The following is a 15,100-nucleotide window of genomic DNA, read 5'->3' as shown; positions in this document are numbered from 1 at the left end:
ATTTCTGCAGTTTCACAGTTGCACTGAACCTGTCATTTAGGGAGGAAGCCACAGATGCTTTCTTTTCACATACAAAAACCCCGTTGTTTCCTTGTGATCATCTCTTGCTTACTTTTCCATCTCTTTCTCTCACTCTGCAGAAGCTGTTTCCAGCAGGCTTGTTATTGCAGAGACTGATCAGGTTCTCAGAGATAAAAAATCCACAGGACAAAGCCAATATAAGGCTTTTTTTTTTCAGCTAAGTATCAGAGAAATGTGAATAAGTAGATTCTGTCAATATGTAGAGTTACGTGAAAGACTATTAGGTTGGGGAGATTTAAGAGGACAAGGCCAAGACGATCAAGGTAAAAACAAGGCTAGCTGTGATTCATATGGTATAGTTGCTCAGCAATCTGTTATCACGCTGTAAATTTGTGAAGAATCAAGTCAGAAGTTTAACAGCAGTATCAACTATTGTGTTGATGATCCCAAGCACAAGGAGTCACTTGTACTTACACCTGGCTTACAAGATTGCTGTCAGAATCATTAGTTCTCTCCCATGGAAAGCCCTAAGCCCCACAGAATTTAATACCATATATCCTAAAGATACAAACAGATAAGTTGGAAAGAGGAATCTGGCAAGCTGTCAAACCCAACTGTCCATTCCACCTCCTATTGCATTTTGATTTCCCTTGGTAATTACACAAACACTCAGTAAAATGGAGTGGATTCAATCCTTTACTAACTGCTGCTGCTTTTGGGTATGTGGCACTATTACTGCAATCTTGCACAGGCATTTTTACAGAATAGAAACTGATTCACATAAATTAATGCTTTAATATTCCATTTCATTTCACTGTACCCTTATTTATGAGAGCTTTATTATGACTCACTCCTATTTTCACTTACTAATTTCTTTCATGCAGAAGTACTGTTTCTTTATCTCATAAGAAAACTGGTAGTTCATCACCCTTGTTTTGGGTCAGGGCTTCAGGAATTCTGGATAAGCTACAGATAGTTTTACAAGGTGTGTTTGGTGACACAGTTTCTGTGTCCAAGAACTAACTTGCTAATTTTGCTTTGAGTCCAAACCATCTTCATCCAAACCACAGAGAAAGTAAAAGTACACCAAAAAGATACCTTTTCAGACTAAGATTAAAAATTAAGTAATTAATTCGTGTTTCAGAAAGGTATTTAGATTGATAGCAGCAGTCTGAGCAGTTCATTTTTCTCCATCTTGTGACCTTTTTCCAGTATATTGATATTTAAAAAAAATAATACATGTATCATTAATATTTCCTGTATCTTTTGATTGACACTCAGTATACTGTTGTGATTTCAGGTACTGATGCATTATGGTTGCAAGTTATCCTATTCATTCTGAATTCCTGTTGTGCTGTACCAGGATGATCAAGAACTGCAGACTGCTCTGCAGACATTGTTCAGTCCGCAGTGTCAGAGAAGGTGCTCAGGGCACAGAGATGCACATTTCAGAGAGCAGACAAATAGACAGGGGTGCTGTGGCAGGCATGCAAGATACATCTGCAGGTGTCTCCAGGCACGCAGGGTCAGTAATAACCGGAGGCAGTAAAAAAGGCACAGGAATGGCTGAGCAAAAGTAAGGAGTGCCTCAAAAAATTAAGTCAGCAAGAGCTCTTCATGTAAAAAAGATGACTGAGTGAAAATGATTGAGGTATATGGAACCATGAGCAGAGCTAACTTGATGAAAAGAAAGCTGCTATTTACTATTGCTCCTAACACAACTACTAGAATACAAAAATGAAATTATTAAGCAAGAAGCTAAAAGGAGAAAGTATATTTTCACACTACTTGTAACTAAAGTGTGGAACTGTTATGAGGCTGGAACTGTAAACAGATTCATTTAGTTTATTCAATGAGGAATTTTTTCGTGAAGAAACTAAAATCCATGCATGACTGAAATATGCATAGAAATTCTGGATTACAAAGTTCCCAGTCTGCAGATTACTAGAAACTGGAAGCATGCCACTTAGCCCATCCCATCTCCAACCTGCACAATGATTTTCCTGAGATACACTACTACACGTTCAGTCAGAAACCGGACAAATAGGTGCCTCAGTTCATGTATGATGCACTGGATTATAGGGAAGCTGTATGGCATTTGCACCGTCACATCATGCCTCAGTTCACCAAGAAAAGATATTCAAACAAATCTCCCCAGCTGTGCTTGGATTTTGCTGTCCATCTGTTTCCACCTAACAACCTGGGAATGACTTTAACCACAATGAGAAAGGTAAATCCTGTGTTATCAGCTGCATTTTTGGTGCTGAACAGATCCTGAGGCAGACCCCAGCCCTAAGCCAGATTAGTACTTAAATCCATGAATCCGGACTTCCTAATCCAGTAGTAGTTTATTGTTGTTAAATATAAGACAGAAATCCTGCTTGTTTGTCTGTGTTCTACCATGTTCAGAGATGGGCTGAAGTTCCTCTCTGTCCAACCAATTGGACTAGTACTAAGGTAATACTGATCAATCATTACTTGCAGGGCTAGTGCTGCAACCTGCTTTTAACTTAGGTACACTTGCTCTACTTTTCTAGCATAGTAGCTAATTTTAATGAGATTGCCTATTTTTGACAACAGTTCAGATGCTTCATTCTTAAACAATTTCTGAATCTTAGATATATGCCATCTGGTCTGAAAAACTTGCTACTCTTTCATTTATCTGTTTCCTTCATCATCTGTTCTTCTGACACCTCAGTCTCTCATAGAGCTTCATTTTTATTACCTGCAAGTACTGATACAGTATAGCTCACTGCCACCTGTGCAGCAAGCTACCTAATTATTTTTGGTAATAATCAGGTCAGTTTATATAAGCTAATAGCTACTTAGTTTGTATTTAAAACCAGGATAGAAACCCAAACAAAACAGCACCAGCCAGTACCTGTTCACTTGCAATCTCTTGCCATGTCAGAATTTTGCAGCAATTCTATGCAAAAAAGGCTGCATTTTTTTTAAACAAACAAACAACCTCTGAACTCCCTCAGTAACATGCCCCATAAGATGCAAGAAACATACACCTTTGCATGTAAGTAGAACCAAAAGGGTCAAACCTTTTGATTAATACAATATTATTACAAACATATTTACATTGATCTGTAGCTGCTGTAATTTGGTTTCTGCATGCCAATGATCCTTTCCTTCTTACTTAAGTCCTGACTTGCAAAGACAAGATAACACAGCCGACACTTCAGAAGACTTTAAAGAATACTGGAAGACTTTTGTCCCCTCTCAAAGAAAACGCGATGCAGATTTAGATATCTTTATACTTTATGATGAAACATTGAAGACCTAAAGAAACTCTATTGTAGCATATGTACACCATACTTGTAGTACTATGTACACCATAGTGTATGGTGTTTGAAAACACAAAAGTCCTTAAAAGTTCTGTTTAAAACATTTCCTAGAAGAAGATGAAACAGATCTTTTCACACATAAAACAGAAGTATATTGTTCAATACAGAGAATTGGTACTAAAATTTCATTTCAGTCTCAGCTAATGTTAGAAAAAATACTTATTTTTATTAATGAAGACATACGGTTGTAAGTTTATGAAAAGATCCATTCTGGTACTCTTTTAGTAGGAATAGAACGAAACGAGTAATACACAAAATACATATATTTGACCAATAACTGCACATTTTCTTTTCATATCATTTATTATTCAAGGTTCTTGATCTTCCACACAACCAAAACCCAGGAGACAAGAAGGGCATGAAGGTAAAATACTAATTAGGACCTTTGTTAAACAAAAGCTTTTTAATATCTTAGCAGACAGAAATGCACACCATCATCTACAAGCAAAACTGAATCCCTTCAGGGTTACAAATTGGTAATAAGGCAGGTAAGGTGCCTCTTTATCCCAAGTGGTGTGCTGTGTCAAGATTAGTCAAAATTATAGAAAAAAAAATGCAGTTTTCCTCCATCTTAATTTCCACATGTTCACGTGACTCCTCATAAATATATTCACTTCATAAAGTCATTCATCCCACAGTTCGTTTCTTCAGAGTCACCTTACTGGATAGAAGATCTTACCTTTCTCCATTTTAAAAAGCTTTCTTAAAGAGAATATTTAAGTGGTTTATCTCCACAGATTACGGTACGATTATAACCTCCTCTGATTGCGCCTACTCTGAAAGCTTTGATCCTAATGTTGACTCAAGTTAATTGAGTACAAGTGGCAAATGTTAATTAATCAAGACACCACATGAGCAAGAGGAAAACTTTCTGGAAAATGTTTTTCATTTTTCCTTCAAATTATTTCCCTGATGCATTAAAACAAACACTGATTTTTTTTGTTTGTATAATCTAATGCGGCTCCCAATTTTCTGTACCTTTTCCAAGTTCTGTACACGCTAGGGATTGTTAAACAGCAAAATGCACAGATAACACTGGAAGTTAGCTGAGTGGATATTCACATGAGGCTTTAATGCAGGACTTCGATCATAAGTATTCATTTCTCATCTATATAACAAAGTTAATCTACCATTAGTTGTTTAATGAATTATTTGTTCCCTTTTACAAATACTGGGCCTATCATCTTCTCCTACATTTATTTTATAAACAGAACCTGGGCATTAAATAAATAAATGGAAATTGGACAGTACAAGCCTGAGGATACAATGTTCCAGTACTGAAGAAGCCAAGAAAAACTCTTATTAACTTCAACAAGCTCAAGATCTGATCATTGGCCTACGCTATGCAAGTAAGTACATATAAATTATACAATCAGTATATTATGACAGTGTCTGTCATAATTACATTTATGCTATCAGTTTGAGTTATTGAACAAATACAGGAACAGACTGTATGCAAAGGCCCCAGGCTCATCTTACTCCATTTGCAGCGAGAATTTTGCCTGAATATGATACCTGGGCTCAAAACTAATATTGCTAACTCTGCTTCAGTGTTGCATTAGTGTTCTTCTTGAAGCCTCAGATACTCTAAGAAGTCAGCTGTTATGAAATACTAATCTGTAACACAGCATGTTTCTCCCTATCGTGGGCTTCCTGAAAGCCTTCAATATGGAAATGAGGCACTTAAAAGGCAAACGGTGCATCCACAGTGTGCCAGAGATTTGGGTTTTTTTGTTTGTTTGTTTCTTTTTCTGTTTGGTTTGAAAGCCATTCTGAGAGCTTTCTTGAAGACAATGCCAATTTTCAGCTTTCAGATATTCCTTATGGCAGTAAAGCCGTGGTGGTATCAGAAGAAGGGGATTCACAGAAATAATGCAATTTTATATCTTTACCACTGTCTTTCAATGGAAATATGACATCACTACTGCTAGTGGTAAGTGATATCAGAAACCAAGCTTTCTGAGTATGTAAGATATTTTTGTTATCTCTTACAAAAATACAGGCTTTGCCTGTTTATTACAAAGTCTATTTCTAAATTGTTTCTAACAAAATCAGTAACTGTGTAAATAAAACAACCTTAAAGTTGACTAATCTATAACAGGAATATGTATCCATTTTCTTTCTTTTAACTGCCATCAGTTTCAGAAACAACAAATGCCTCTCACAACTTTATTCTTACCCACCTCACAGAAGTGACAACCTCTGAAGCTGCCAACGTGGTAGCATTAAGGGAAGGTATGTGTGTAATTTTGCATACTAGGAAAAAATATTAAGCTTCCTGACACATTTTCTGTGAGCTTTTCAAATATAGTAAGCTAAAAACAAAATCTCAGCCCTTGACCTGTTGAGTGTTAACAAAATTCCATCTGGTCACTTAGGAGCTGTGCCAGCATTACCACACAAAGGGCCTTTGAGCCATTTGAATGTTCAAGAGTCACTTGACAGCTTTTTTATTTATCCCCTCTTTTTCTTTTTTTTTTTTTTGTCAGATACACACCTAATAACATACTACAGATGGTTAGGTTCTAACAAGTTTACTTGAATGTAAGCTTGAAACTACCCTCGAAAGTAAACTGCTGAGTATTTGCTTTGGGTTGTTGCTTGGGTTTATGTATTTTTTTTCTAACATTTAGGATTGTTCAGTCTGCTGCTGCTCCAATTTCCTTTTTAGGCAAAACAAAAGTGAAAGTGAAGACCTGGTGTGTGGCTGTTCTAAATGTGAACATAATAAGACTGCTCAGCCTGCTCGATACCAACAGAATGGGAGTATGTAGTAAAAATGTCACAGTAAGCAGCAAGTTAAACAAATGTCCTGTGACAGATACCTTCATGGGGGAAACAAATCTCACTCTGAAGTGAGAGAGATTTCAGCAATGGATGAGTACTGCACTCAGTATGCACTAAATGTGTATCTTTTATTGCCAAAATAGGTTATCGATTTATTCCTTAATCACTGTGATAAAATACGTTCATTTAATAGTGAAAAATAAATTCTGCTTTGTAATCTATATTCGAATCTATGTTGGAAAAACAAAAAAAGGCTTGATAAAAAAAAAAAAAAGAAAAAAAAAAGAAGTAAATAAATGGAAATTTTCAGCCACGTAATCTAGCTTCAGAATTAGCCCTGACTGACTTCCCCACACTCCTAATGATCTGCTTTTTCAAGTGATGCTCTGAGTCCAACTGATAAGGTTATATACACCATCCACACACAAAACTGCGCTACCTGGCCTGGTACACAGATTTCAACACAAAGCAGCTAGTAAAATAATCAGCAATAGTTGAATCATAGAATGGCCTGGGTTGAAAAGAACCTCAAAGATCATCTAGTTTCAATTCTCTTGCCATGGGCAGAGTCACCAACCACTAGAGCAGGTTGCCCAGAGGCACATCCAGCCTGGCCTTGAATACATCCAGGGATGGGGCATCTACAACCTCCTTGAGCAACCTGTTCCAGTGAGTGGTTGAATAGGATTGAAAAATCACAAGACTGGGAGATGTAATCTAGGCCATTCACTATGCAATATACAGTCATAAGACAAGTAAAGCAATATTCAGTGCTCCTCTAGACTCTTAGCTAGAAGATCACTGGTCTGGGATTTCAGAAATACAGAGTGAGAAAAAAAAACAAAACTATTTTAGTTATAAGCAGTGATTTAGTAACACTCATCCCTATCCCTCAACACCTCTTAACTTAATCAAGCACAAACTCTTTAAATCAGTTGGATTAATTTATGTATTAAATCTCTGTAGGATAAGGATCCAGGAAGGCCTGATTCTGCCACTACTTACTTAGATGTTAGCAACTTTATCATTCTTACTGGAGTGTTCTTGTAAATTGTCTTCCACGCACGTATAAACAGTTGGAGGTTCTAATATAAATGAAATACAAAAGGGAACAGGACTTGTAAAAGTGTAGAATACTTCTACTGTTGTTTTAATTAATTTGTGGCCAATTGAAAACAAAACAGTTTTGGAAAGGATTTGGAATAGATCTTCAGTTTTGACATTCTTTTCAGCCTCTAGCTGTGGACTTAACTAGATCTACTGTATTGGCAGTAACTATACTGGTACTGACAAGAATGGCAATTACAAGGAAAATAGTGGAAATACAGAAGGTATAAGGAAAAGGGAACTCACCAGAGCTGAGGCAATCCTCCCTGGCAAGCGATCTCCAAGAGATGCTGCCTCAGTGAGGGTCAGCCCTTAAATGAGGTCTCAGAGGAGGTGGAGTTGAACTCCACCCCTCCAGGGAGCACAGCTACATAACTTTCACCTGTGCTCCCACAGCTGACCCCACACTTGCCTCAGCTGATTAATCAGTGGTTCACACTGTGATCTCCCATACAATCTACCCACTCTAATCTTCTTCACAGTCATCAGATATATGATTAGGACCCAAAGAACATTCTGCTACAGAAAATAAAACAGCCCAAGAAATGGTAAAACAGTGACTAATCTAGGATGTGCTCTGAGGCTTTAAGGAAAAGCTATTAAATACTGAATGGCAGGGCATAATGATCTTTCTACATGTTCTATAATTACTCAGCGCTATGCTTTTAGAGATATCTTCACATCTTAAGCTAAGGTTGTTGTTGAAAATTAACAATTAAAGTAATCTGCTTTGGTACTCATTGTCAGAGATCTTAAATTTTAATCTATTAATACCTTTTCTTTGTTTTGCTATAGTACTTTTGCACGTGATTACCGGCTACAGAGGGTACTAGCCTGCAGATAGATGCTTGCCATCCTAGAAGGAAGTCTGGATCCTGAACATTTTTCTAAACAGTAAGTCCTTTAAAAACTCTTAAAATACATAGATTTGTATTTCCCAATCATTTTCCAAGCTAAAAAGTTGTTCTGTGTGCTTGATTTTCAAGCTAGAGGTGTTAAAATTCAAGATTGATTAGAGGATTCCAGCAAAGCCTTTCTCCTTCATCCAGCTATTGATCTGAGCTTCTCCTTTGCACTTGCTATCATGATGTCTGTGCTGTTCCCTTTGCATATTAGCTGCATGAGAAACCTCTGATGCCCGACACAGAACCAGGAACTGGAAACTGAAAGGCTGAGGGTTCACACAAAGTGCTTTAGCAAAACCTCAACAGGAAGAGTAAATATTTAGCCTGGTGAAGTTATAAAGGACACTCTGTATTCTGTTCTTTCACATTTTATGTAGATATGTAATACATATATTTTACCAGTAAAATAAAGCATAAACAAATAGATAATGTCAGAAATGAGATTAAACTGCTTCTAAAATAGGAGATAATAAGGCATTACAGTGTACAGCTACGCTCCTGTAAGTTCCTGTAAGTTTTTCTAAAAACTGATCTACTTGTGCTATTGTTCTTTGACAGTGTGTTAGAAAGACATGGGTTGCAAATTTAACAGGTGACTCTAAAAACCTCTATTTACAAACGTCTTACAGTTCAATATCTGTATGGTGTTAAGTGCTTGTCTGTATTTTCCTATTAAGTTACTCTTGGTAAAACACTTTTGGCTCAAGAAAAGAATGGACATAAGAATAGCATTTCCTCTTAAGAACTCAATGGTTAAAATTTATAATTCAAAAATTTCTTTTAACCACAGAAGGGCTGATAAAATGTGATAGTTTCCTCATGCTTTGGAGAAAAAGGATCCTAATATTTTCTAAACTTAATGAAGAATACAAAGGAAAACAAGTGAATTGAAAGTGCTGGTTATTGGCTGGTGAGATGGTCTGATGCCATTAGTGGTGTGATGCAATTTAGTGGTTTAGCACAAATTACCGGCTAAGACAGCCCCAAATAAACAATATGTACTTGCAGGCAGACTGTGGTGCCCCCATACTGTAAACTGAAGACTGGGGCCCTGAGTCATTTACAACTGGCTTTTCCATGTTCAGAGTTCGATATCACTCATAGAGAAGCTTTTGGGGCCAAAGTGTACTCTGGAGTTTATTTTTAAAGGTATCATGTATCGCCTTAAACCTGGTGTAACCAAGATTAATAGGCATCTGTGGTTAATCCCACTAGCTATAAATATTTATCTATTAATGCAGTCATTTGTTCTCTTTTTTCTCACTCTGTATTTCATGCATAGGATATACAGCATCAATAAAGCACTGCAGTGATAGGAACAGCTCAGATATTCTCTAGAGGTAAAGGATTCAACCGAGTTTTCACGTAAGGCTGACACAAACCTGGAGATGAATCACATGGCAAAATTAAAATGGTGAGCAAAATGCTTAATACAGCAGATTTAAAAGAAATATTTCCACAAAACCCACTAGTATTCTGCATAATTACTGCAGTTATAAGTGATCGTTAACCTTTGCACAGCATTTAAGAGCTTTCTTTAGTAAAAATTATACAACAGTGACAGAGCAGTAAACATGATACTGATGTTCTGAGGCTGCACATTAAGGCACGTACGCACAGCTGGGTAAATCATCATCCAAATGTTATAAGCCTCAAGGATTATTTCAAACCATTTCAATGAACATTTAACTGAATAAGAAAATGCAATATGTATTCACGGAAAATATGGTTTTGGAGCAAGACAGTCTGACAGTACAAATCAGGAAAAACAAATATCTGAAAGAAAAGGTTACTTCATAAGTCTTAAATCTCATGTCTCTTAATTAAGTTATTAACTCTCCGTTCTGCAACCTGTATTCAGCTGTGTTCAGCCAATGTCCCAAAAATAAGTGAAATGCTCATAAGACTCATCTGTAAGAACTCAATTTAAAAAAAATAAAAAAATAAAAATGGAAACCAAGATTTTTTCTTTCCCCCAAAGAAATATATCTTTAAAAGACAAAAGACTTCTGCAAAATGCCACTTCTTATCTTAAATTGCAAGTAATTTGTTGCCCCCGCAAGCAGGATCTGAGTGTACTGCAGAGAAGTGGAGTAGTGCTGTGTTTCACTGCGTAATAACCATCCCTTAGACTAAGTAAGGAGCCACTGACAGCAGCTGGAGGAAGCAGGCTCTCTGTGTGATCTGCAGGCCTCAGGAAGGAAGGGCAAAGCTTAAAGGAAATAAAGAAGCCACAAACAGGTCCTTGGTATATGTTTTACAAATTGATGCAAAGTTCTTTGGCAACTGGATACATAATATCATAGAATGGCCTGGGTTGTAAGGGACCTCAAAGATCACCTGGTTCCAATCCCCCAGCTGCACATTATACTGCCCAGGATCCCATCCAATCTGGCCTTGGGTGCCTCCAGAGGTGGAGCATCCACCACTTTTCTGGGCAGTCTGTGCCTGTGCCACACAGCTGCAAATGCTATTCCCCCCACCTCACCCCCCCAGGCTTTCATTGAAAAGATGTAGGCACCCATCTTTCAAATAACTCCATGCCCTTGGCCTGAGGTGGAAATTATGCTGAATAGAAAGTTGCATGCGTTTTAATTATGAGTGTCTTCCTGCTGAGCTTGGTAGTTGATCCCACTCTGAACTCTGCAGGCACTGTTTAGAGAGCCAAAACACCTACCCTGAATTTCTGAATGCTACACTGGGACCTAGCATCTAAAATCCAGAGAATATATGTAATGCAGTTCATCCCTAACCACAAGTCTACATGAAGATGTCTATTGCCATATTTTCCAGCATCCATGTTATTTTGTGCTGCTTTCAAAGAATGCTTTCAGAGCATTGTGTTCCTGTTAAATGCAGCTGTGCTATTAGACTCTCTACAGTGTCAGTAAATGACTCAAAACAGACACTTAAAGGACTGAGCTACTGATGGACGGCCAATCTTTTTACTATTAGGGCTGAGATACAGTCCTAGTTCAGAAGGCAAAGAATCAGAGAACAGAAGTCAAAACCCAGAAAGACTGAGAGGCAGAGGTGAATTTCTGATCAGGTCCTGCATATCACAAGTGCACAGCATAACTCACTGTTATGTGCACTGTGCACTGAGGAGTTACATACACACTGCCCGACAGTCAAGAGACACATAGTAAGCTTTGCAACAGATGATTGTCTGAACAGCACCAACAGTATGCCCTAGCCCGTCCTCCTGGAGGCATCTTGCAGCAACATCAATGATCTGCACAGTCTTCTCTATAGCCTGTGTTTACAGTGTTTGTGTGGAGGGAATTCCACTTGGTCAGCATATAAAACTCCCACATATGCTAGCCACTGCTGGAACAGTGCAAAGAGATGACAGCTGAGGGAATAATCTTTCCTATTAAGTTTTCCAACTGTGTTTTATTTATTTATTTGTTTGTTTGTTTCAATTACAACCAGTCTCTTGAAAGCAGAAGAAAGGAAAAGTGGGGAAAGTAATATTTCAGAAGTGGTCAAATAATATGAGAAAGCTTACAGACACAGTTCATGGAGTGAATGTGTAGATCTGTGCATGTGCCAAAAGCCGCTATCATTTTAACTACCAACTGACGTGATGAGGTCTTAATGAAATGAGAGGAAGAGACCAGAATGCTTCTGTATCAGCAGCCATAAATCAGTGATGCTTTGTCACTAGCCATACTTCATTTACTTCCAGAAGCTGCTTATAATACAAAAAACCTATATGTTATAAATATATTATATTTACTAGCATACAAAAGCCTCACGTAGAAAGTTATTGTGGCAATATTAATTAATACAGCCAGCAACTGATCATTAAAGCAATACTTATCAGGAAAATTGTTCATGTTTCAGCTACAGGATCAAGAGAATTTTTTTTCTCCCTTCTCCATTCCCACTTGAATAGGCAGTTAGGCACAAAGAGTAGTAGTTTGATGGCTGCTGGTAATTTTAAATCTCCTATATGTATAGCAGATAACATGGCATGCATAGCTCCTTCTGTGTCTCATCTAGGTGGTTGGCATTCTCAGATTGAACACTCCCCTGTTCTTTGTCAGCACTTCCCATCTGTAATCTTAGTTTGAATGCTGCAAGGAAAAGCTTACATGAAAACTCAGAAAGAGAGAATTAATAAGCTCTACCAGCACTGAAGAATCTACACTATCCCAAGAAAAGCATGCTCTGTGCACTGCCACCCTTTTCTGGTGAAGCATGTCTTCCCTGTGTGTAGAATGCACTGTGATAATACCTTGAAATAGTGCAGTCTATGCCCCACTAAAGAAGTATTAAATGCCACTGTCAAAATGAATTATTCTCTCATCTAGCTGAGCAAAAACCATGATCATCCTATTCAGGTCTACACTGTGCTGTAGAGGAATAAAAATAGTGGTAGATGCTAACAGATAACACTGCTAGTGTAGACTCATCTATCTTGAAAAAACCTTTTGTTCCAGCTTGATTTTATATATATATATATATATATATATGTATATATTATCTTTATCTAAGATTAACACAAAGCAAAACTACAGGTTAAAAAAAGGCAAAATGTGTTGGGTAAATTAACCTAAGTTAGGTAGGGGCTTTTACCTCTACAGTTAAATCAAGTATGGGCCAGGACTTGTGCTATGACTAAACTGGAAGAGTCAGGAGAGCTTCAATGTGCATGTTCTGACTCATCATATTCCATGTGAAGGAAACTCAAGTTATGTGCTCTCCCCTGCTTAGCTGGAAAGAAAAGTGGGCATGTAGGCAAGACAGCAGCTGTGGCATGCTCAATAAGGCTCTCAGTAGGATGACTGGAGATCTGAACCCAGTGATTTGCCAGGAATTGCTACTGCAAGTCATTCTCTCTGCACTTCTCACCAGTTAAGTAAGTAAAGCAGCAAAGAAAAAGCTGACATCCCATTTAGGCTACACTGAGAATCCATATTTCATCATTAGTGTTATTCTGCAGACTTTTAAGTCAGTTGGGTGTCTACAAATCAAGGTTTGTCATTCTCTACTCAGCTGAATTAAGTGATTACCAATAATTCATGTGCACTTGCAACTGCAGATGCTAGTCTAACAAATACTCCCAAACATTTTTTCAACTATGTAATCATTTTTCTGATATCCTAGACTCACAAATAAGAAGTGTTTATCATTGCCTCACTTTATAGTATAAAAAAACTGAATGTGAGTCTACACAGCTGTATTTGGGCTGGACAAATCGCAGATTTTAAGTGTGGAGGTTTTTTGTTGTTGTTGTTGCTGTTTGAAAACAATACAACATGAAGGTAGACATGCATTTGGACATTGTTAATCTTTTGCAGACAATGCTAAATTGGGGGATCAGCTGACACAGCCGATAGCAATCCAGAGGCACCTTCAGACACCTGGGGATTGGATGACCAGAAGTCTCCTTCAGCAAATGTAAGGACTAGGATCTGCACGTAAGACAGAACAATCCCACGCACTGGGACAGGCTGGTTGCTGACTGGCTGATAAGCAGCCCTGCTGAAAACACCCAGGGGGACACAGTGGAGGCCAATTAAAACATAAGCCATCAGCGTGTTCTCAATGCAAATAAATCAAACAGCATTATGGCTACATTAGGAGTGTGGCCAGCAAATCAAGGCTCTGCTTGATGCCTGTAAGAACTTGCACATCCCAAAATTTGTCAGCTGGCTCTGGATGTCCAAGATTGAGAATGATACTGAGAAACTGAAGGAAGTATAGGACAGGGCTCCAAAGATGAGCCTGTCCCCAGAGCACGTGATGTGCAAGGTGAGGCTGGGGGAGATGGTCTTCCTCCCTCTGCCAAAGAGGAGGATGAAAAGGGACTGAATGGTGTCTCTGCAGATACCTAAAGTGAAGTCACAAAGACTAAGTAGGCTTCAAGTTGTAGCCACATAAAATCATAGTTGACCCATACCGGCCTTCTTCTAAATCCTTACAGCCCTTATTCAAAATCCTTCCAAATGACAGTTCTGTTTTCCTTCTACAAGTCTGTGAATCTGTTCAAATTTCAGCTCAAACACCTTCACTGTTTCTACTACAGGCTTCCTAACAGAGCACCCAAGTAGGACATCCTTATTATAGGTAAGTCTGTATTGCTGTGTGACAGAACCGTTAACTGCTTCATCTTGCTATAAATTAGCAGAGCACAGACTGGAAAAATCTTGATCTGTCTATTCCTGCTGTCTAACTCTTAGGTAACAGATCTTTTCTTTTTAAGCAGACAAGCCACCTTTTGTTCTACAGTGTTGGGCTCAGTCATGGATAAGAGAGGATTCATATGTATGTATAAAATTATTTCCTTTCTCTTAATAACACATTGTTAAGTATTATTATGAGTTTCTTGTCTTGTATTTACTCAACAGTATACATATTTTTTGTGCTGCCTGGGTTCCTACATATGAGGAAACTCACAGTACGACTATAAAATATCATGGAGGTTAGGTCCTACCACTGGAAAAAATACAGTGTGTAAACCACATCTTTTTTCTCTCTAATGCACGTAAAGTCAGATTTCTTCAGACCTGTGTCTGATCCCATGATGCACTGGAGTGACTACAGCCTTTTGAGAACGTGATTCCTAATTCCCTGGTGCCACAAATTCTTCAGCAAACTGAACATCTGCAGCTTTTTTTCACTTCCACAGTTGTGAGTCACTGCAGCCCCCAAAACTCTATGCAGATATTTAACCATTTATTCTACTAAACCAAGACAAGAATCTAAAAACAAGACTTCTTCAAGGTACCTCAAATACAAAGGCACTATGGACATCATTTTATTACCCATCACTTTATTGCCCATTATCCTACAGTTCTTTATGCTCAGACAGGATATAAAAGCTACAATTTAGGCCCAGTTACCATTTAAATCAAATTTGCAGTCACTTTATGCATAATACAGGGCAATGGGAACTGAGGCCATAATCTGACTACA

General features: G+C 38.0%; 1 protein-coding gene and 1 long non-coding RNA gene across 5 annotated transcripts in view; one reads left to right on the top strand and one right to left on the bottom strand.

Annotated features, from left to right (window-relative positions):
* Positions 1 to 15,100, bottom strand: part of RAP1GDS1 (Rap1 GTPase-GDP dissociation stimulator 1) — an 81,094-nt gene that overhangs the window by 55,150 nt on the left and 10,844 nt on the right. The gene's annotated exons all lie outside the window — the stretch shown is intronic.
* On the top strand, positions 8,091 to 14,434 carry LOC107313662. The gene is made up of 3 exons (XR_004307179.1): positions 8,091 to 8,162; positions 13,483 to 13,582; positions 14,211 to 14,434. It is a non-coding gene; the product is annotated as an uncharacterized LOC107313662 (long non-coding RNA).

The sequence above is a fragment of the Coturnix japonica genome, chromosome 4 (genome assembly GCF_001577835.2).
Source record: "Coturnix japonica isolate 7356 chromosome 4, Coturnix japonica 2.1, whole genome shotgun sequence".
Classification (NCBI taxonomy): Eukaryota; Metazoa; Chordata; class Aves; order Galliformes; family Phasianidae; genus Coturnix; species Coturnix japonica.
Note: the sequence above shows the minus strand (reverse complement) of the source record. Positions and strands in the feature narration are given on the sequence as shown.